The sequence below is a fragment of the Pteropus alecto genome, unplaced genomic scaffold (assembly GCF_000325575.1).
Source record: "Pteropus alecto unplaced genomic scaffold, ASM32557v1 scaffold7, whole genome shotgun sequence".
NCBI lineage: Eukaryota > Metazoa > Chordata > Mammalia > Chiroptera > Pteropodidae > Pteropus > Pteropus alecto.
In genome coordinates, this window is record NW_006494614.1 from 7,244,016 (window position 1) to 7,266,642 (window position 22,627).

The window sequence follows — 22,627 nt, forward strand, 5'->3', positions numbered from 1 at the left end:
ATTAAGGAAAGTTAAAGACTGTCAAGCTTTAAAATATAGAAAACTTTAGAAATATTTAGTTCTCAGAAAGCAGCTTGGCCTCAGTACTTTGCTGATCCCAAAGCCTTCATTTACATGCTGTCAATATTAGCCTCAGCCTTAGGACAGTTTGGGGGAAAAGTATATATATATATACGCACACACACACACACATATACACACATATGTATGTATACACACACACATATATGTGCATACACATATAAATATATGTGTATGCACATATATACTGGGGTGGGAAGAAACTACTAATCTATTCCTTTCTTTACTTTGCATTCCCATTTCATCTCATCAGCAAGAGCAATTATTCGCTTTACCTGACAGAGAGAGCCAATCAAGAGGTTCTTGAAAGAAATCGGTTAGGATGAGAACAATTTTTAAATAAAGGGCCAGATAGTAAATATTTTAGGCTTTTCTAGCTACATAACTATCTCTTATTTTTCTTGATTTTATTTAACACTTTTAAAATGTAAAAAACCTTAGTTAGCTGTGGGCAGTACACGAACAGGCCTAGGACCAAATCTGATGTATGAGTTGTTGGTCCTGTCCTGGCTAGTGAATGAGGCTTCTACCAGGACCTGATCCTATTCCAGCTATGGATACCAACTCCCACTAGGATAGAGAGTTCTTCTCTTCCAACACAAATTAGTAGATTTGTACCCATCTCAGATTACAAAACAGACAGAAGGGGCCTATTTTACCAAAGTTGTATTATAATTCCTCTTTGATTTGAAATGAGACAGTTTAAGTCTAGGCCAACTTTTTTTTCATGTAATGCTACTGAAGGTGGTTATAGGTACTCAACACATCCTAACATCTTGAATGTCTCCTACAAAATCATCTAATGCTGAAGCACTGAGATTTTTCAGAGTTCAGAAAGAAAACACTCAAGTGGAATAAAGATTATCTTTGTGGGCTTAAACCCACTGCTTTACTTCACTTCTTCAATTGCTGGTTGTGAATTGTACTCTCCTGCAATTTGCAAATTGTAAACCCCAGTACAAATAAAGTTCTCTCTTCCTGGACTTTTTCTATACTACCTCAGTATATTTCCAAGGTTTGATTCACAATGTCCGGATAGCACCCAGGGGACAATACCAGGATAGTCCCTAGATTATTTATTTTATTATGAAGACAAGGATCTTCCTTCGAATTATTTTCTGTAGGTCCCTAGATTATTTAATGTGAACCTATTGGGTGGCTTTCTGCATCCCATTTCCAGTCCACCCAATCCCTTCCCCACCTTTCTCACACACATACTTCAATAGGAGTAGCTCTCTTTTTTCTGCCTTATATATGGAGTTCTTGGTAAGATTCAGATTGAAAACAATTGAGAATATCAACAGGCAAAAAGCAATGCACTCCACCAAATTGTACCTTTCTGTTCTCCTTCCTTCCTCTCTTCTTCCTTCCCTCTCCCACTGCCCCACTTTCTTCCTTGCTCCTTTTTCCCACATTCCTTCATGACCTCATAAAAGCTCCTTAAAGCCAAAACAAAGAATTATACAAATGTCTAAAAATAAAATCAGTAAACATTTATCATGTAAGGGAAATGGAGAAAAATATTTATTACTGAATTCTACTTGTTTCTAATACCCAGAGTTCAGTTAAATTGTCTATCTCAACAGTAGCTCTGCAGCCAGTTTTCTGTAAGAAGTTATTTATTTATCTGGTCTAGGAGCAATGGTTGAAGATTGTAGCTTTATTAAATGTCATTGAGGTCAATGCAAGATTTGTGCCCTGATGGAAAATATGTCTCCCAAAAGTCTTGCCAAAATGACAATTTTGAGTGCAATTAGAGAAGCTTACTGGAGCTGCAATTGGATTTCGGGTTCAAATTCATATATGAAAGTGGATGTACTTAAATTGTCTATGACATAGAACAGAGGTTCTCAACCCTGGGAGGTGTATCAGAAATTACCTGTGAAACTTAAAAAAACACACAGGCATGAGATTCACCCATACTCACTGAATCAGAATCTCCAGGAATTACCTTTGTATTTCTAATTTTCAAAAAAGCTTTGCAGGTACTATGACACATAGGATTGAGAGTAATTTAAATATGAAATCACTGAAAGTGGCATACATTTCAACATTATAAGTACATGTATATATGCATTTATACATGCATATACTTAATGTTTATATTCCAGTTCTATAGCTAATATATTAATTTAGCAGTCCCTTAGGAAAGCTCTGTCTTTCAATTGGCTTTTACTTTGTTCTTAATAGCTTAGATTTAATTTCAACCCAAGCTAAAATTTAAAATTGACAAGGTCAGGGATAATTATAATGAGACAGATTCTCACTGAGATGTTAATGTATTGAACTGAACTCCCTTTAATATTAATGGAAGCTCAATGGGGAGATGACAATGATAAGTATGTAATATGAGTTTTCTTCCTAAAATGTAAATGTAAAAAAATATAAAAGTTTTCTATTTGTTTGCCAAAGAAGTAAAAGTACTTCTTTCATCATTCCAATTATTATTTTAGAGAACTAACTAAAATTCTGTAATGGTAAAAATTTGTTTCTTGTGTTTAACAGTTCTTTTAGTCCATCACCTTAAAATTAATATGCAGGAATAGATTATTATAGATACAAACTAAAGAGATGTTGAATGATTAAATATATCTTCGTGAACCAGCATAATAGGAATCTACAAAAGGGTAAAGCTCTATTAATTTGATAGTTAAATTTACTCCGTACAAAATGAAAGCTTGCTTTCTAAAACTTGAAAATTAAGACTCCATTTTTAGTAATGCAATTTATAAGGAAGGTTGCAGATATTTGGGGGATATATAATTACTAATTAAATGAAAAATTTTTGGATCTCGCTTTTTCATCTTATTATGTTCTGTTATATTATATATTATAAATTCCCACATGATAATATAAATTCCATTTTATAGTTCAGAAAATGGATCTCTTTTTGTTTTTACATTTAACTCACAGAAAAGTTAGGCAGAAAGGTATCATTAACTCCACTTTATAGTTTAAGAAACCAAGTAGCCTTCAGATACAGGCCAAAGTCTTCCAGCTAAAAAGTGTTAATGTCAAGACTGAAACAGAGATCTTCTGACTCCAAGTCCATAAAACAAAAGGCCAACATATAAAAACAAATCAATAAAATTTTATTTTGTATTTATTCGAAACATTTTGAAGAGATATGAATGAATCATAACATAAATTAATTATGGGACTACTTCTGAATTTTGTTTTCTAAGTGTTTTTTCCTGTTTTCCTAAATAATTTTGAGTTGGCTAACAGTAAGTTGACTTATACAATTATATAAAAGGTTACACAAGTAATCTAATTTCCTAATGATATATTTATCAACTTGTTCTTACCCTCTTCTCATGACTAGTACTTGTACATTAAGTAGTTAGCACAGTGTCTAATACAGGAAAGCACTCAAAAGTTGACCATTTGAGGTATGCATGACCTATCATTAAGTATATCTATGAATGTAAATCAACTACCAATCATCTAAAAAAAATGTATCACAATTTGTTTGCATACTATACTACTGTATATTAGTAGAGCTTAGTATTACATGTAATATGCAAGTAAGTAGGATGTAAGTATATACCTGACAAAACTTGAATGCAAGCAAGTTGAAAGATGTCACCATGACTATTTCATAGTTATCATCATATTCATCAGCGAAAATGGTAATAGGAAGAGAGCCTCTTCCTCTATAATCTCACCTAATATACTCAACTATCATTCTCCCTACCTTTTCCATAAAGTCTGTAATATCCACTTAGAAATTTCAATGACTTTTTAACAGTTAATTTTTAAGTGATTCTCTCTTAATAAAAATAAACAACAAATTAATAATAATTTCTAAATTATTATTTAGAAATAAAAATAAACAACAAATTAATGATAATTTATAAAATTAAGATTTATACATCTCATGAAAATTCTACATTTACAAAATAATGTATGTTTATGATTAACAGGCTGAGATAGGAGTTGGGGGTAATAAATTAGAATGGGATTATTTCTACACTGAAATCTAAATACAAAGAGAGAAAGGCTAAGGCAAAAAACTTGATAATGCTTAACATTAATTATATAAAGTTCAACCTACTTAAATGTGAGCTTTAATTCTGCAGTTTTGTAAAAAATCTGGCATTTATTTCTTTGTAACATACAGAATTTTAGTATACTGCTAAAACTGGAATTTATTTTTTTATATAATATTCTCAATTATAAAATTCATTATGCCTCAGGCATAAAATTGGAGACTACCATATATTGTCACGAAGTACACTCAGTGGGTAGGAGGGACCATGAAGCCACCTATCAAAAGAGAACACACACATACAAGATCCAACAACACTTATCATTGTGTCACTTCTCACATATAAATAGAAAACAGAGTGTGAGCTAGAAGGAAATTACATTATTTCATACACAAATATTTACTTCACCCAAATATCAGCTTATATGAATAAATCAAGAAAAGGAGAAAAATAAAATATTGAAAGTCACACATCAGTCTATAGCCATGCCACCCTGAACAAGCCCAATCTCGTCTGATCTCGGAAGCTAAGCAGAGTCAGACCTGGTTAGTACTTGGATGGGAGACCACTTAGGAAGACCAGGTGCTGTAGGCGTAAAAAATAAAAAATAAGGGATTGTAAGCTGAAAAGGTCCTTGCAATTTGTGAGGTCGACCAAGGGTTGTCTAGCCTAAAAAAGATAATAATGATAAAAAAGTCACACACCAATTCTACAATTTTTAAAATCAGACATCTTAGTAGTTTGAACTAATGGAAAAAAAAAAATCTATTGTGAATTGTGATAACTATAATCACCACATATTAAATAGTCAGTAGTGAGCCAGACACTTACATAATGAACAGTCATTCACTTAGGATATACTCTCAAAGATTTAAAAAATATTTATGAAATATTTATATTCACCACTTTTCCAGAAAAACTGGCCTATGATCAAAGCTAATAATGAATTTTAGCTACCAAAAATATTATCTTTTTTCTGAAGAAATTGCAAGAAGTAATTAATATGGGTAAATTGTATTATTGATTCAGCGAAAGTTTTTTAAAAAACGTGCATCTATTGAAACGACTTATGTTAATTGATATCCTAACATTCTCTCCTCTTATTTAATTACCTTTAAAAGTAAACTATTATAGATTATTGTAGATACAAACAAAATTATAGTAATTCACTGATGTCCAAGACACAGTTAATGTTCATGATTAGTGACAAGATACAGAACTCAGAAATAAAACCACACATATATTGTCAATTATTTTTCAACAAAGGCACCAAAATACACAATGGAGAATGGATAAAAGTGGTACTGGGAAAAGTGAATATCCACACGCAAGAGAATAAAATTAGACCACTATCTTACACCATACACAGAAATCAAATCAAAATTCAATTTAAGAGTGAGTCTGTAAAACTTCTAGAGGAAAACATAGGGTATAAGCTCCTTGACATAGGTCTTGGCAATTATGATGATCATCATCACCATTATTTTAAATTTGACACCAAAAGTAAAGGCAACAAAAATAAACAAGTGGAACTAAAGTAAAAAGCTTCTGTATAGCAAAGGAAACTATTAACAAAATGAAGAAAGCAACCTATGGAATGAGAAGAAATACTTGCAAACCACATATCCAATAAGTAGTTAATATTCAAAATATATAAGGAGTTCATACAACTCAACATCAAAACAAAACAAAGAAAATTACAAAATTAAAAAACGGGAAAAGAAACTGAATAGATATTTTTTCCAAGAAGACATACAAATGGCCATTAGATATATAAAAAAAATTCAACATCCTTAATTATAAGAGAAATGTAAATCAAAACCACAATGAGATATCACCTCAAACCTGTTAATGTCTATTATCAAAAAGTTAAGAAAGAGATAACAAATGTTGCTGAGGATATGAAGGAAAGGAAACTCGTGTACACTGCTGACGGGAATGTAAACTGCTATAGCCACTATGGAAAACAGTATAGAGGTTCTTTAAGAAAGTAAAAATGAAATTATCACCTAGTTCCTGTGGGTGGGAGTTGGATACGCTGTGGTGGCTGGTGGTTTCAAGCCAGCTAGGTTTAATAGAATGATGGGACTGGAGGTTATGCTCAGTAGTAAGGGAGATTTTTAACTTCCTTTCCTACTGGGCAGAGCTGTAGAATGGGCTCCACCATTGGTAAAGCTGGTTGGTTGGCTGGGGGCCCAAATCAGGCAGAACTGCAGAGTAAGCTCCCTGGCTGAGCGAAGTCATCAGCTGGGCAAGGTCACTGGTTGGGCTCTATAAATGGACAGATATTTACTGTGTTCTTTACTTGGGTACCACCACCTGCAGGAAAGTGGTCCACTAAGACCTGAACACTGGATGCTGCAGCCTCACTCCTTTTCTCCATCTCTGTTAATCCCTCAGATATCCCCAGTGGGGAGAGACACAAGTGGATCTCCTGGGAAGTGTCCCACACTGCAGGAAGTTGGATGTGTACCTGAGGCTCTCTACTTCCTGTTGGGCCAGAACAGCCCTCTTAGTTCTGCATTGCACCTGATTGAGAGTGGGGCCATGTGCTCAAAGTGAAATTGTCCCTCCTATCCTTCTAATGTGGTCCCTCTGGGTCTGTGTGATCCAAGAGATGCTTCAATTTCATCCCAAGGTTCTGGGATTTGCACAAGGGTGTCTTGTCTATGGATAGTTGCTAGCTGATCATATGTGAAGGAGACTAAATGTGGTAACCACATATTTTGCCATCTTGATGACATCAACTCCTCAATTTCTTTTTTTAACAGCTTGTTGAGTAATAATTCACATATCATATAATTCACCAATTTAAAGTCTACAATTTAATAATTTTTAGTTTATTTGTAGAATAGTGTAGCCATCACCACAATACATTTTAGCATATTTTTAATATCCCAAAAAGAAACCCACAGCCCTTAACAGTCAATCCTCATTAAACTTTCCTTCTCTCACTCTGCCAGCTCTAGGTAAGTGCTAATTTACTTTCTGTCTCTGTAGACTAACCTATTCCAGGCATTTCATATAAACAGAATCATACACTATGTGTTTTGTGACTAGAGTCTTCAGCTTAGCATGCTCTAAAGGTAAACTCATATTGTGCAATGTATCATACTTCATTTTTATTACCAAATAATTTTCTATCTAATGTATATACAATTTTATTAATCAATTCATAAGCTGTTGGTTATTTGAGTTGTTTTCACTTTGGGACCAATATGAATAATGCTTCTATGAACATTCATGTACAAGTTTTTGTGTGGACACATTTTCATTTCTCTTGAATAAATTCCCAAGTGGCATTGTGTGATATGGTAACTCTATGTTTAAACTTTTGAAGAGCTGTCCAAAATGGTTACACCATTTTGCAATCCCACCAAAAGTGTATGAGTTTATTGATTTCTTCACATACTGGCCTACACTTGTTATTATCTGACTATATAATTATAACCATTTTAGTAGATGTATAGTATAATCTCAGTGTGGTTTTGATTTGTATTCTCCTGTTGGCTAATAACATTGAGCATCTTTTCATGCATTTATTGACCATTTATTTACCTTTTTTGGAGAAACATCTATTTAAATACTTGCCCATTTTTTAATTGGGTAATTTGTTTTAGAACCTATTTCTCATGTTAGTAATTTTGTTACTATTAATTATCTTTGCCTTCTTGGGCTATACCATACTTTGTCTTGGTGGGTAATACTTCTAATGTAATATTTAACTTTAATAATATTTTATATGAAAAATTAAGAAAAAAAAGTAGTGTGACTATTGTTTTTAAGATACAAATGTGAAATTTTAACAACAGGGTTTTGCTAACATTGTAAAACAAATTTAATAGATTCCAAGTTTTTCAACGCATAGTATTAAAGTTTTTGCTTGATTAAACTCTGTGTTAAAACAATCTCTTTCAGAATATTCTTCGTAGATAATTGGCATAGTCAGAAAACTGTAATCAGGGAGAGCTAAGGTGAAGCTGAGACAGTCAAGAAGGCTACTGAAAATTGAGAAAAAAATTAGTAAGACTCATTTTTTAACTTTAACCATGAGAGCCAGCTGGGCAAGCAACTTCAGGAGGCAAAATCCATCACTTTGGAGACCTGTAGAGGTAGAAGAATTGCAGTCAAGAACCTCACCATCTTCCGACATCCAAAAGAGTACATAAGAAGGATGGCAGCATTCTAAAGAGAGAAGCATGAGGAGGGGACAAACTACATAAAGGTTACATTTTTAACTAAGGGAGAATAAAAAAGTTCTTTAATGGACTTTAACTTACTAAATGTTCTAACGCGTATTGCACATTTAGTTATTTTTTTTCTTTCCCTCAACCCAGCAGATGGCGGTTGTGCTATAAAGTACATCAGAAACAGACAAAATAAAGAAGCTACATTTCTATGAGTTGTAGTGTGAGGTAAAAGTTGCAGTCCCACTAAGACTATGCTTAGTATTAATATAACCCACTAATACTAAACTCTGTGTAATGATAAGTCTAATCTTTGTATCACAAGTTATAAAATGATCCTCATAGATATTTCTCTCATTTTTATTTAACTCGAAGGCTTTAGCTTTTCAGTGGTGAAAAAGAAATGAGAAACAATTAGCTTCACATAAAAGGCAGTTTTGTTTTGTTTTACAGTCATACTTTAACATGAAAACAAATTGCATGAGCTCCTCTTTAAAATGCAGATTATGCTCTGGGCGTAAGAATCTGCAATGGACCACACTTTGAGTACTGAGGCTTTGTAGCAGGTGATTCTAACTAAATGGTACTGACAGAATCATCTGAAGAACTATTTCTAAAAGCACATAGCTAATCCCATCTTGCCTTCATTCCTCACTTCTCCAAACAGAGCTGAAGACTTATCAATGGTCTTAGAGGTGAGGACCTAGTGATACATATTTTGAATAAAACCAAAAAAAGTGAAAAATGTCCAAATGATTCTAATATGATGTATTTTTCACCAGGGGTTTAAAACCATTACTTGGTAATCCTAAGAGTCATTCACGAAACTCTCAAATTCTAGACGTAAACCTAAAATTATATAATCAAGTTTAAAATGAATTTACTAAATTTGGAATGACTTCAGAATGGGTAATTTTGATTTTGATAGAATGATAAATTGGAGATAGACTCTCTAGAAAATAGAGAAATGCCCCAAATCACCAAGATCTATGCCAAATTGCTTTAAACACAAGAAATGCATGAGTGCCACTAATATTCCATCGTTCATGTGATTCTAATTATAACCACTGTTGGTATGTTATCAATTTTAGCCTCATATACATTATGACATTCAATGGATAAATTAGATTATTCACTCATAACTTTATTTAGGAAGAAACTCATTCTCATTAGGAACAACTCATTTTCTCCATGGGGTATCCGTGCAGTTCCTAGGAGAAATCGCTTGGTCAATGCCAGCAGTCTGCTTCAATTTCCTACTATCCAGGGATCCTTAGATTCAAACATCTGTGAAATTTCCAATGGCTTCTTCATGCCAATGGAAAGTAAAAAAATTTCTTCCTTTGATGGTGTTTCCAGATGTTCTTAATGCTTCACATATGGCAAGGGCCATTCTTTTCTAATAAGCTGAGGTTTTCAAAGAATCACACTAGGCAACTGAAATGCGACAGACCCTGAAATCTATCCATAGATTGGCTTTATCTCAAAAGCATTTATATTCCTGACAACCAATATAATTATCCCAATACCTATATGCAAGGTTTTACACAGTCATAATGATGGAACAATTTGTAAAATACTCTTGGTTTTTGGCACAGGAAAGCAATTTAATTACTGAAAAGAAACTTTAGTTTGCTAAAATTTCCTTTTGAAATTGTATGTTTTTCTATTGTAACAGACTTTGAGGATTCGGTATTAGGAGACTTTTCAGGGACACATAACTGGAAAAGGGAAGATGCTGTTGGCTTGATATTTTCATTTTAATGTGCCTTTAGCCACATCCTCAACTGTTCTACTCAGTTAATGTTTTTTAGTTGCATTATTATAAAAATAATAAAATTGTTTGGATGGAAAACAATGCAACTTTTCCAAATCTGTAACAAAGTGTTTAATTTAGAAGGCTTTTATCTTTTATCTGAAATATTAAAATAGTCTCCTAAACTTATGAGACCAGCGTTGTCTTGTTTTGTTTTGTTTTTATTGTGGTCCCAGAACCTGCTGCAGTAGAAGCATCACCTGGAAATTTGTTATAAATGCTAATTTTCTGGCATCACTGCAGAACTTCTGAAGTAGTAATTCTGGGGTGAGACACATGACAACGTATTTTAACAAGGCTTCCAAGAGATTCTGTAAGGTAAAGTTGGAAAACCACTCGATTAGACTAAAGTGCTATGACAGAAATCTGAATAATTATGGTGGGACAGTTAAGGGAGAAATTAGCTACAACTAAAGAGATCAAGAATGACTTCACAGAGATTATGATATTTAAACAATTCAGAAAACATCTTTTACAAGTTGAGAAAATTTTGATGAAGAAAAGAGTATCAGGAGTAAAAAAAAAAAACATCAAGTTCTCACAAGAATGGACAGTGTGTTTGCGACATGCAGGGCTACTTAGTGGGAACCAATGGTAAGAGAGGGTGAAGAGAGTTGTTTGACTAACTTTTTGAAACACTGTGTATGAATTTTTTCTTTGCAGCAAGAAAAAGGCATCAGAGGCTCTCGAAGAGAAGAGTATTGCTTCTCAAAACATAACTTTGGCAGCAATGTGGTGAACACTTATGTAAAGAGTGAGAAAGAAGCCAGTTAATCAGTTATTTTGATATCAAGCTCATGATGAGGTTTTAAATTATGATAATGGTAACCTGGCCAATTAAGGTATTAAAAAGAAGATCGCCTTCTAGTTAACATGCATAAGGTATCAACAGATCATTTCTCCCATCTTAACAATAAGAAAATGTCAGATAAACTAATAATCACAATTCTCTTAAAAATCCTCAAAGAGTGGTGGATATAAATAAGTCTGAACTAACTCAAAACAAAGAAGATCCTACGTAAGTGAACAAATAGCAGAAACACTTTATGGTCAGAAATCAGTTGAAAGTGAAAGGATGAACAAAAGCTAAATTATGTCAAACTGATCACCAGAAAGCTGGTGAATCAGACAGGGTCCATGCAGGAGACAGAAACCATAATTTGAACAGGGATAATTTAATATAAAAATCTTAATTAAAAATGTGGTATAATGTCTACGGCCATGCCACCCTGAACAAGCCCGATCCTGTCTGATCTCCAAAGCTAAGCAGGGTCAGGCCTAGTTAGTATTTGAATGAGAGGAAGACCAGGTGCTGTAGGTGCAAAAAATAAAAAAAGGGATTGTAAACTAACAAACTCCTTGCAATCTGTGAGGTCAACCAAGGGTTGCCTCGCCTAAAACAAACAAACAAACAAACAAACAAATAAAATGTGGTATAAGAATTACATAAGATAAAAGAATTACTAAAAGATTACATAAGATAAAAGAATTGCAAGGGCAGAAAGTAGTTAATACCTAAGGTCTGAGAAAGAATGAACAGAGAAGGAACTGAGAACTTACAAGGGCCCCCCAAGGGTAAGATTTAAGCCTCTTTGGATAAGGTGTGGCTGCAACAGGAAAATGCAACTTAATACTGGTGGAGAAATTTTCTAGATGGCCCTGTTGCGTAATAGCTAGTTATCCACATAGATGTGGCTTTCAGAAAAAGGTTAAGAAGGTATGCCAAATGAGGGTGGTAATTAAAGCAATAGGTGAAAATCAGATAACTCATGGATGGAGAATAAAACATGAATAGAAGAGGACCTGGGTGTAATGGATAGGTGACAATAGGCCCATTATATTAAGAAAGAATGGTAAGATGAATGGAGCAGAAATAGCAAAGTGCTATCTTATAAACCAAAGAAAGAGAGCTCAAGGTATAGCATATATTTACTTTTTTTTTTTTTTTTTTTTTTAAGCTGGCAAGAATGTCTATATATGGAAAGAAGAAACTCTTGTACTGCTGCTGGGGAGAATGCATATTAGTTAAACCTTTTGGAGAAGGACTAGAAGTATATATGAATACCATCAAAATATTTCTGCCCTTCAGGAATAAATAGAGATTTAATTTGATGCCACATAATTTCCTTGACAAATGCAAAACAAAGAAAAAAAATTCATGTGGTCTCAAAAGTTCTGCCCTGGGACAGCTGCAGGATAGCATGAGAATATTTAACTGGAACAAGGAGATGTCGTCAACCAATACTTGCTGTAAAATGCTTAATATTATTGTAAAGAAAATGTGAGGTGAATATTGGCACTGTAGGAATATTTTTTGGAATTTTTGCAGGTTTTATGGTTAAAGGTGAAGTAATTGATTTATTGTTGTGTTTCACATATCTGCCATAGTCATATTATTTGAAAGAGTTCTATGGAGTTAGGAAAATCTGTAGACTTAAATTGTTTCCCTTTGCACCACAATGAGCTGTTTGGGATTTGGCACTTTCTTTGTGATGTCTTACAGGGTAAACACAAAGGAAAAGTCAAAGGTGAGTCATTCCGTTGAGTTAAAAAGAATAGATTTGGGGCTGTGTATAAACACAGCTACAAGATTGACTATTCTCATTGCATTGACTGATCAATTTGGTGCAACAACAAGTATCTTTCAGTTTATTGATTAAATACACTGGTTATTTTTGTACATTTGCTTGTATGTGGAAAGCTGCAGTATTGTCAGTCAACATGGGCCTTGGAGTCAGATAACTTCAGCTTATATCCTGCCTCCCAAAATAACTGTGTTATCTTCTTTTGTCTCAGTTTTCTCATATGTAAAATGGAGATTATAAACAAACCAATTTCTTAGGTTTGAGAGTTAAATTAGATAATATATCCAATGGGGTTGAACAGTACCTGGCAGAAAATAAGCCTATTGGCTATTGTTTTATCATTATAATTACATTTCTCTCTCTCTCTCTCTCTCTCTCTCTCTCTCTCTCTCTCTCTCTCTCTCTCTCTCTCTCTATATATATATGCACACATACACATATATATACACACATAAGCTTTGTTATCAAGTTATGTATATATACTACAAATTTACTTAAGATATTTAGTTTGAAAATTCATTTAACTAAATAAGTATATTAATTAATTTATTTAATTTGACTTATTTCTTAAAATCATGTGAAGAAAATAACCAGATGTTTGACAACCAATGTGGTGTCAATCTGTCACAAACAGGCCAATGCAATTAAAAATGTAATTATTCATTCCAATGGTCTGTTTACACAGTACAAGGCATTTAGTTGGCCACATTTTTACTTAATTGCTCAAATAATTGGACTTTAGGTAGAGCCTAGACTGGTCAAATTTGATGCTACTGAATGATTTGGTTGTTTAGATTTGTCATGACTCATTAACTGTAAGCAGCAACAGAATTATTTCTGGTTTCCTGCCATTCACAGGACCATGTAGTTAGGTTGTAGAAAATTTTAATAGCAAGAACATTTTGTTGTTGTATCTAATTGTTCTTCGTCCATAAAAATATGAATTTTCAAAAATTTGCTATTACATTTTAGAGACTACATATATACACAGCATATATATACAAACATATATGCACAAAGATGTATATGTATGTGTGTATATAGACATATATAGTCTTCAAGTGGTACACATATAAGTACATATGTAAAAGATTATATATACACACACATATACTCATCACCTGAACTATTCTTGTATTCTTACAGGAATATGATAAACAGTGAAGAGAGTAATTTTCTTGCTGCACTAAAGCATAACTACATGTCTTTCTATCTATCCATAGAAGATACTTTCAAATATTTTAAAGGTAAATACTCATACATACTCATTTAAATAAAATGACATTGTGATATTCTTGTCATTCAGAATTACATAAATAGGGCAACAATAACCAATGAAGAAAAGAAATATGTGAAAAGTAATTTATAGAGAACTCAATTACTTAAAAGTTGTCACTAAACACAATTCAAATATGCGCAATCCACTAATTTATATTTAAGAGTTATAGTTAGCCTTACCACTGGAATCAATATGTAGGCATTTTTTTGGTCCCCAAACTATTCCTGATGTTCTGTGATATAAATTATAATACAAAATAGACAAAATCACAAAGGAATTTCCCTCTATCAAGGGCTTAAATAAAAAAAAAAAAAAACTTTGAAAAATCAGTTGTGCATTAACTTGCTTCAAAAGAAATTTAAAGAGGAAGGAAAGTTCCAGGCAATAAAAAAGCCCAATTAAAAAACCAAGAGGAACTCTTGTGCAGTTTCAGGTTTTGTATTTTTCTTTTGTTATTTTATTTGTTGTTCTTTTTCTATAAAGCATCAGGAAACACAGAGAGCTTTTATAGTTGTATTACCAAAATATATATCAAAGTATACACAATATATACCTCTACTCATTACCTAAAGTATTCTTATAAGGTGAATAATAAAGGGTATGAGTGGTAAAGGGTGAGAATTTGCTTGCTACAGTATAGCCTGCCTAAGCAAAAAACATTTCTTTTTACCGAGAAATACCTCATCTCTTTCCAGTTTGTGGACAAGGTCTATGGTGACCATCATAAGCCCCAAGTGGATCTAAGGTGAGGAAAGAATATCATTTAAGTAGAGTTGTTTTCCTTCAAGGCATGAAATAACTGGAGAGATTGTGCCTTTTTGCCTTTTCAGCTAGAGTTGAATGTGTTTGAATCTGATGTGTCAAAAATATTTATAATAGATGACTTGGGGTCTGATGTTGCAGCCCTCAGGCTGTCAAAACTCCAATTGACTTCAGTGAGAACTTTACCTGTCCAAGGTCCAGCTGCCTTATGCCTGAAGGGTTAAAAAAAAAAAAAAAAAAAGAAAGAAAGAAAAAGGAAAAAAAAGCTTAACCGAAGCACTGGTTCCAGGGTTTCAGGAACCAGAGACAAAAAGCCTTAGATGACTAGAGAAAGAAACCTGCAGATGGTTGCTTGTCTGTGAGCTTTAATTGACAAAAGTGGCTTGGTCTACTATGAAAAAAATAATTTTGATTGATTCTCCTCTACGTACTCATGAACATAAAGTCTGCATATTTGAGTAGCAAAGGATAATGCCAGTGCTCCCAGACTATATAATTCTGTTTTGATGTCAAATGCTCTTAGTATTCATGAAGAGCCCATCAACTTCCTCTTTCCCCTAGCTTTACCAATTATAGGCATGACAAGAGAAATATAGTAAGTATAAATTAAAGGTCAAAAGATAATTGTGTGTCAAATATTAAGGAAAATTTTCCATTAACATAAATTAAAGGTAAACTGAGATGCAGGTACCTTAAAAATCTACTAGTCCTTACACCTCGCTATGAAGATAACTGGACCTAGAGGAGGGAAGACTTTTTCTTTCCACTTTACTGTAAGGAGCTCTTCCTTTGCCATATTCCAGGATCATCTCTTTACTCTACTTCCCCTCAAAAAACGTTTTTTTTTTTTTCTGAGAAAACTTTCTGTTTTAGTTGAAGGGATAGAAACTGGATTTAAAAATCAGACAATGTGTTGACTGTTTAAGTTATAGTATTTCAGACTCATTTTCCTCATCTATCAAATAGGGTGCTTGTGCTAGATTACTTGATTGAATAACTTCCAAATATATTATAATTCTATCTCATTTTCTGTTCTTACCAGTTTTCACTTATCCTGAATTTTCCTAATAGAATTTATCCAGGCAAAAATTATCGAGTAACATTGTGTTGAGTCCCTTGCTTTTTTCTTTAACATCTCCCTCCCTTACTTCAGATGCCAGTACCTTTAACACTGCCCCGTCAAGTGCAGTGAGACGTGCTATGGAATCCTGTGCTTCAGATGTGTTCATGTAGAAGCTCTCAAACATTTAACTATTACTCACGGTAAGAAATACATATATTTACCTAGCAATTCAGTGTACACCCCTTACATAACTGAAAGAACATTCTCCTGCATGTTTACCTTTCTTATATGTAATGAAAAATAATATTTTCTATTAACTGGAATTCATTAAAAATGCTGGTGGGTATGAATAAATCGATTTTACAACCCACTAATGAGTCACAACATATAGTTACCAAAATAGTATAAACTGTGTTACTTTTGCAACTGTCAACTTAATGAGATAGGCATCTTGGTAACATGTTTGCACTTTAGAAAAGATAGATGGAGATCTGGTACTTTTAATGAAATGATAACTTTTTAACAGTGTGAGTTTAATTGTCATGGGGCAATAGTGGAGGGGGACTTTCAAAGCAAGAAGTGCTTTTCACTGTTGACCTGGGTACTACTGGATGTTGATAACTTCTTCATGTAAATCAGTGAGACCTTCCATGTCCTAGTTCAGAACTTCAGAGATACTTATCATGTTTAATTGGGAATATGTTATGTTTTTCTCAGTAGCAGGATTCTCATAGAGACCACTACTGAAATGATAATCTAGATAACTGGGAACACTTTGATTTTGTTTCTCACATATGGCCTAGTCTTATCTGTTCCGATAGCCTTTGTTCTTACAATATGTCTAAAATGACCATGAATCAAAGCCTGTCTCCCTATTTTACCCCAAGATTTCTTTGGGTTCTGTAAAGTTAAGTGTATTTAAGCATTTATATAAGTTATGGAGTTTAAATCAAGAAGAAACTTCTGAAGGAACTTTCAATTAATGAATCTTTTTTATGTTTCACATTTGCTGGAAGGTAAACATGTGAAGACAGAGTCCTTGTATAAAGGAACAACCAAGCCAGTATCACCAACACCTCCCAAAGTAGGCACATGAAGTCTAATTATTTGGCCAAGAACCACCCAATTGCACATAAGCTATCCTCATATACTGAGATTTCCCCAAGACTACAACTACAGCTCATGGGTTGGAAGACATATGAAAATCTTCAAAAGTATTCATTTTTCTCATGCTTCTTTACTGAGCACCTGTGATGTACCTGGCAATGCTGTGAGTGCTAAATGCAAGAGAATAAACAATGAATGAAATATATGTTGGCAGAGTAAAGAGATTTAGGAGGAAAGAAGCTCTAAAGATGCTTACAAGTAGCAGCGTTGTCACCAGACTAATTCAGATGATGACATTTCAGTATACAACAACCAGAGAATTGTTTCATTTCTTTACACTTGTGCTTTGCTCTGAACTGCAATAAAGCTGCCAACAAAAGAGAATAAAGAAAAAAGAGAAAGAATTCAAAGCATAATAATTTTATTTTATGCTGAAAATTATAAAGCAGTCTTTAAAGTTATTTTGCTACCAAAGTAATTAATTTAAAATAGCAAGTGGCAACTTTACAGTTACTCAGGACCCATTATCCAGAATTCATTGTCCACCAAAGCATTTAAAAGACTGTTTTTGGTAATATAAAATGAGGAAAATAAAGCTTAAGAGAGAAAAACTACTGATAGGAGGTGAAGGTAATGTTTCCTAGCAGGAAAATATATTATCATAAGAAGGAACACTTACCATAAAACATTCCAGAGGGGAGCGATTAGAATTATGTCCCCTTCCGTTATGTTTATATAATGTGAAAACAGCCAGTCAAATCAGTTCTGATTTTTAATTGCACATAATAAAACAACTAGACAACCACCGATGGCAACAGTCACTTTTCAACTTTTTCGCATTAGGAGGAAAAAACTTTAGTCTATCTTTTGGTCAGTTTTTTATAAAATTTCAGTTAAAAATGTCAAAGGTTGGTTTAGTTTATAGATTTTACAAAGGATCCATGCTCATTTTTAGTTAGAAACTGTTCATTTTCTTGATTATGTGGTACTTTAATTATATGCAAGATTGTCCTCCTGGAAAGGCAAATTGCTACAATTGCCCACAGACCCTCAAGATCTATGGGGGGTGGGGATGGGGGGGGTGGAAAAAGGCAACTAGCAGCTGGTGGTTAAACTATAATTAGTGTCGATATGTAAAATACAATTAGCATCAGCATGTAACCTGCTCCCTAGGCCTGCCTCAGCTGTCTTTGGTCTTCTGTGATACCTCTTCCCTCAAACCATCTACACGCCAACCACCTGCTGTCCTTGATATGGTTACTATTGGTTAAAATATGAACCATAACAAAATCCTCAAATTTAATCTGCATAAAGATATTATGTTTATAAAACAGATGGCTATATACATCATATACAGTCTGGGTCCCGCACCTTCACAGACAAGCCTATGTATACTTTAATTTGGCTATAAAGACTTATCTTGTTAAAACTTATAATCAAATAAGGACATATTTGTCATAATAAATTACTATAGTTTAAAACTACAAGAACTGTTACCACCATATTGCCATGATATCAAAATCAGATAGCTAAAACCTGGAAATATTTATATTTATAAAAGAATAATATAATAACATTTAATATATAGATCACACTAAAAAGTTGTTAAATTTTGATTTATAAAAGGAAAAGTAAGAGGCCTGTTTGACATCATTAAGGTGAAGAAAGATAAACTAATAAACTTTTTCCCTTCAAGAAAAGTAGCAAAGGCATTTATCAACTTAGGAGTGAATTGTGCTATAAACATTTATTTAGTGAACCATTTTTTTGAAACTTAGAGTGTGTTTTCTTAGAAACACTGGGTTTAACAGGATAACCAAGAAAAGTTTCTAAAATCTATAATATATTGGGGAGTAAGACATAAGCCCAATAAACAGGACTTTTCTTCTAAGTTTAGGATCTTGAAACTTCTTACTGTTATAAAACCCTTACATAACTCATAGTTCATATTAAATCTTTTTCCCACCCTCCTTTCCCTCCTTCCTTATTTTTTGGGGGATAACATTTCAAATTGAATAATTTTTCCATTGATTTACATTATAATTTCCCAAATGATTTCTTTTCATTTTTATTGACCCTCAGTTAAATACTACCTCTACACATGAGCTTAAAATTTCTTTTCTTGACTCATCATCAAATAATTTATTTCAAAAACTATTAATACACTGGAGAGCTTATCATTTGATGAAATTTCGGTGACTCTACAAGGAGAAGAAGCCTTATAAAATGCAAAGATAAGCCACTGGTTTATCTATTCATCTTGTCCAAAACTGTAGATACTTAAACATTAGAACCTAGTAAGTGTTGAGAAGTATGTATATAAACAATGCCCAGTGCGATGCCAATCACTCAGGATCATTAGGTGTGTCTTTGATGGATGCTTGGATCTTGCCGTCATTTTTATATAAAGTCAGTGCTACTCCTGCATCCTCTGCCAGGGGCTTTGCCATAGGGAGTTAGTTCTCGAAGAGAGTCATTCCAGCTGAACTAGAATATTTGTAAAGTTGTGCAGGCACAAGATGGGGTCTATACACACTTAACTACATGTAGATGTCAAGTTTTCTATGTGTGTGTTTTCTACTCGTTTTCTACTGTGTGTGTTTTCTATGTGTGTGTTTTCTACTCGTTTGATACAGTAGCCAATAAGAGCTTAGTGAACAGGTATCCTGCTATGGATGAAGCCGAATTTTGTCAATGGCATAACCTGAAAGCTTCAGTCACAAGATATCACATCGATTAAAAAAATTACCATGATCACAAACTGAAGCAAATGCTACTTTTATTTAAAAGCAGCCGGTATACTGCTAGGAAAGATAATACTCCTCATACTCCTGCTTGAAATCCATCCAATAGTCAACTCTTTTGTTTACTTCAATTTTGTTATCTAGTAGTTATACAGTACTAATGTTTAATATTTTTAAAAAGGTAAAATCGAAATTCTCATAAAAGTAGAAAATAAACAAGTGTCAATGGATTTATTTAACTAATTAATTAAAAAGAGAACCAGCAAGATGTTACAACAGGTTCAAAGGAAAGTTCAAAGTTCCAGACATATACAGGCCATCAGGAATATTGAAATAAGTTTACAAATGAAGAACAGATCAGTGCCCACAGTCAAACTGTCAATTGCATTCTATCAGACACAATTCATTCTGTATTTCTATGGACAAGAGCCATTTGCATTATTATCAGACTTCTACAAAATATAAAACAGTAAAACAGCTCAAAGACAATAAATGGTGGAGCAAACCCCAGTGGGTGCCTTAGATAGGGCACCTAATCATCACATTTTTGACCATATTTTTGACTTTCACAACTTTTCTTGATAGAGGCATACGTCTCTTTTAGTCTTTAATCCTAAATTCAGAGTCATTATAAGACAGAGATACTTGGGGTCATTTTATTTCTCTAGTAGAAAGTGTACATCATCTTAGACTGAAACACATCTTCTATCAACATAATAGCTGAGAGTCTGAGCTCTGAAGTCAGGCTCTTTCGCTCTAACACATATTACCTGTGTGACCTCAGGAAAGTTATGGACTTCATGGTTCTGTGCCTATAAAACTGCTATCACAATAGACACTTATTGCATAAGTATGCCTTAGGCAGTTTCTTCATTATTTTGAATTAATTAAATATTTTTATAAATCTTTTTATTTCCCTCGTTGGCTTTTTGTTATGCCCGTTAAAAAAAACTGTTCAAGATTCATGTTATGCATCTTTACCTTATCATAGTGTCTCTTCAAGACTATCTGTATTACATGTATTTAATATATATAGCACCTCATATGTAGCATAAGAATCTCATAATTGTTTACTACCATTTCTCTTCTCCCGATCTTATGATATTGCTTTTATACGTTTCATTAATATATATTCTATAACCCCCTTACTACATTATACTACATCATAAATTATTTTTTATTTAAACAATTTATATTTTAAATATATTTAAATAAAAATCTCACATATGTTTCCATGTAGCCTCAGTTCCCAGTAACCTTCATTCCTTTGTGTAGATCCATATTTCCATTTGACATGCTTTACCTCTTGCCTGAAAGGCTATATAAATATATGTTTAGTGCAGGTCTCCTGTGATAAAGTCTTTCAATTTTTGTATATTTGAAAGTCTATTTCATTTTTGTTTTTGAAAGATATTTTTACAGAAAGTAGAATTCTAGATTGATAGTTTTTTTTCCAGGTCTTTAAAGAAGTTGCTCTACTGTCTTGTCCCTTTTGTTGTTTACAATGGGAAAGCTGACATCTGTAGACTTGTTCTTCTGTACAAATTGTGCGTTTTATTTTCTTCCCTCTGGCTGCTTTAAGGATTTTCATTTTATCATGGGTTTTCAGCAATTTGATTACAATATTCCTTGGCATAGCTTTTCTTTGTTTCTGGCACTTGGGGTTCATTGTGCTTCTTGTATTTCTGGTATTATATTTTACAACAAATTTTTTAAAAAGTTAGAGCATTATTTCTTCAAATATTTTTTTTTCCTATCCCATCTATCTTTCTCTATTTAAGAGACTCTAGCACATACATATTCAGCTGCTTAAAGTTTTCCCAAAGATCATTGAATTTTTTTCTTCTCTGTCTTTATTTCAAGTTCATTGATATAGTTTTCTAAAATATATGTGCTGGTGATACAATCCAGTGTATTTTTTTTTCCATCTCAAAAATTCTTTATGTCTCTAAGACTAATGGGTCTTTCTGTATATCTTGCATGTCTCTTTTCAAAAATATGGAATACATGCATTCAGTTAATATATATTGAAACATTTATGAGAATTTTTTTAATGTCCTTGTCTGTTAATTTTACATTTATGTCGGTTCTGAGTTGGCATCAAATGATTAACTTATTCTCTCATTATGAATTGCATTTTCCTGCATCCTTGCATGTCTACTATTTTTTTAGATTGGATGCCAGACGTTGTGAATTTTGCCTTGTTAAGTGATATACATATTTTCGTTTTCCTATAAATATTCACGAACTATATTCTGGGTCACAGTTAAATTACTTGAAAACCATTTGATTATTTCTGATCTCATTTTTAAGATTTGTTATGTAAACTAGAGCAGTATTTAGTCTAGTGTTTTCTCTCTACTAAGGCAAGATCTGAGTACTCCACTCAGCGTGCATTATGAGAATTTGTCAGTCTGGCTGGCACTATTCCTAATCCTGTGTATGTAACAAGTACTATCTCCTCTAAGGCTTCTGGGTGGTTCCTTTTTCAGCTTTACATAGATGTTTCACATTGAAATGTTGATCAGTACTTGACTGAATGTTTAAGGGTTAAGTAAAGAGATCTCCAGTGTTGCCTCTCTGTAAAGTCCTCTCTCCTCCACACCCAGTCTTCTGTACACCACCCACTTCAGTTTCCCTAGACTCTCAGCTTCAACTCCTTAACTCAGACAGTCTGTTGGGCTCTGTCTAGCTTCTCCTCCTCTATTTTCAAGCCTAAAAACTCTCTTAAGAAAATAAGCTGCCCAAATTATAAGGCTCATATCTTCTATTTCCCATGTTGCCTGGTATCCAATGGTTTAAAACCACTGTTTCAAACATTTCTTTACAATATTCAGTTGTTTGAGAGGAGAGGGTAAATCTGGTTCCTTTTATCTTTGCTTAAGTAGAAATTTGTATTTTAACTCTTGATACTATAAAAAAAAGTTTGTCAGATAATCTCCCCAAGCATGCTTAGAATCTTCTGCTGACTCCTTTAAAATATATACTGATTGAATAAAATGTTTTGTTAG

The 22,627-nt window shown here is 33.3% G+C and overlaps 1 pseudogene; it reads left to right on the top strand.

Moving 5' to 3' along the window:
• Nucleotides 1-4,548: 4,548 nt before the first annotated feature.
• On the top strand, nt 4,549-4,667 carry LOC112474808 (annotated as a pseudogene).
• The last annotated feature ends 17,960 nt before the right edge of the window (nt 4,668-22,627 follow it).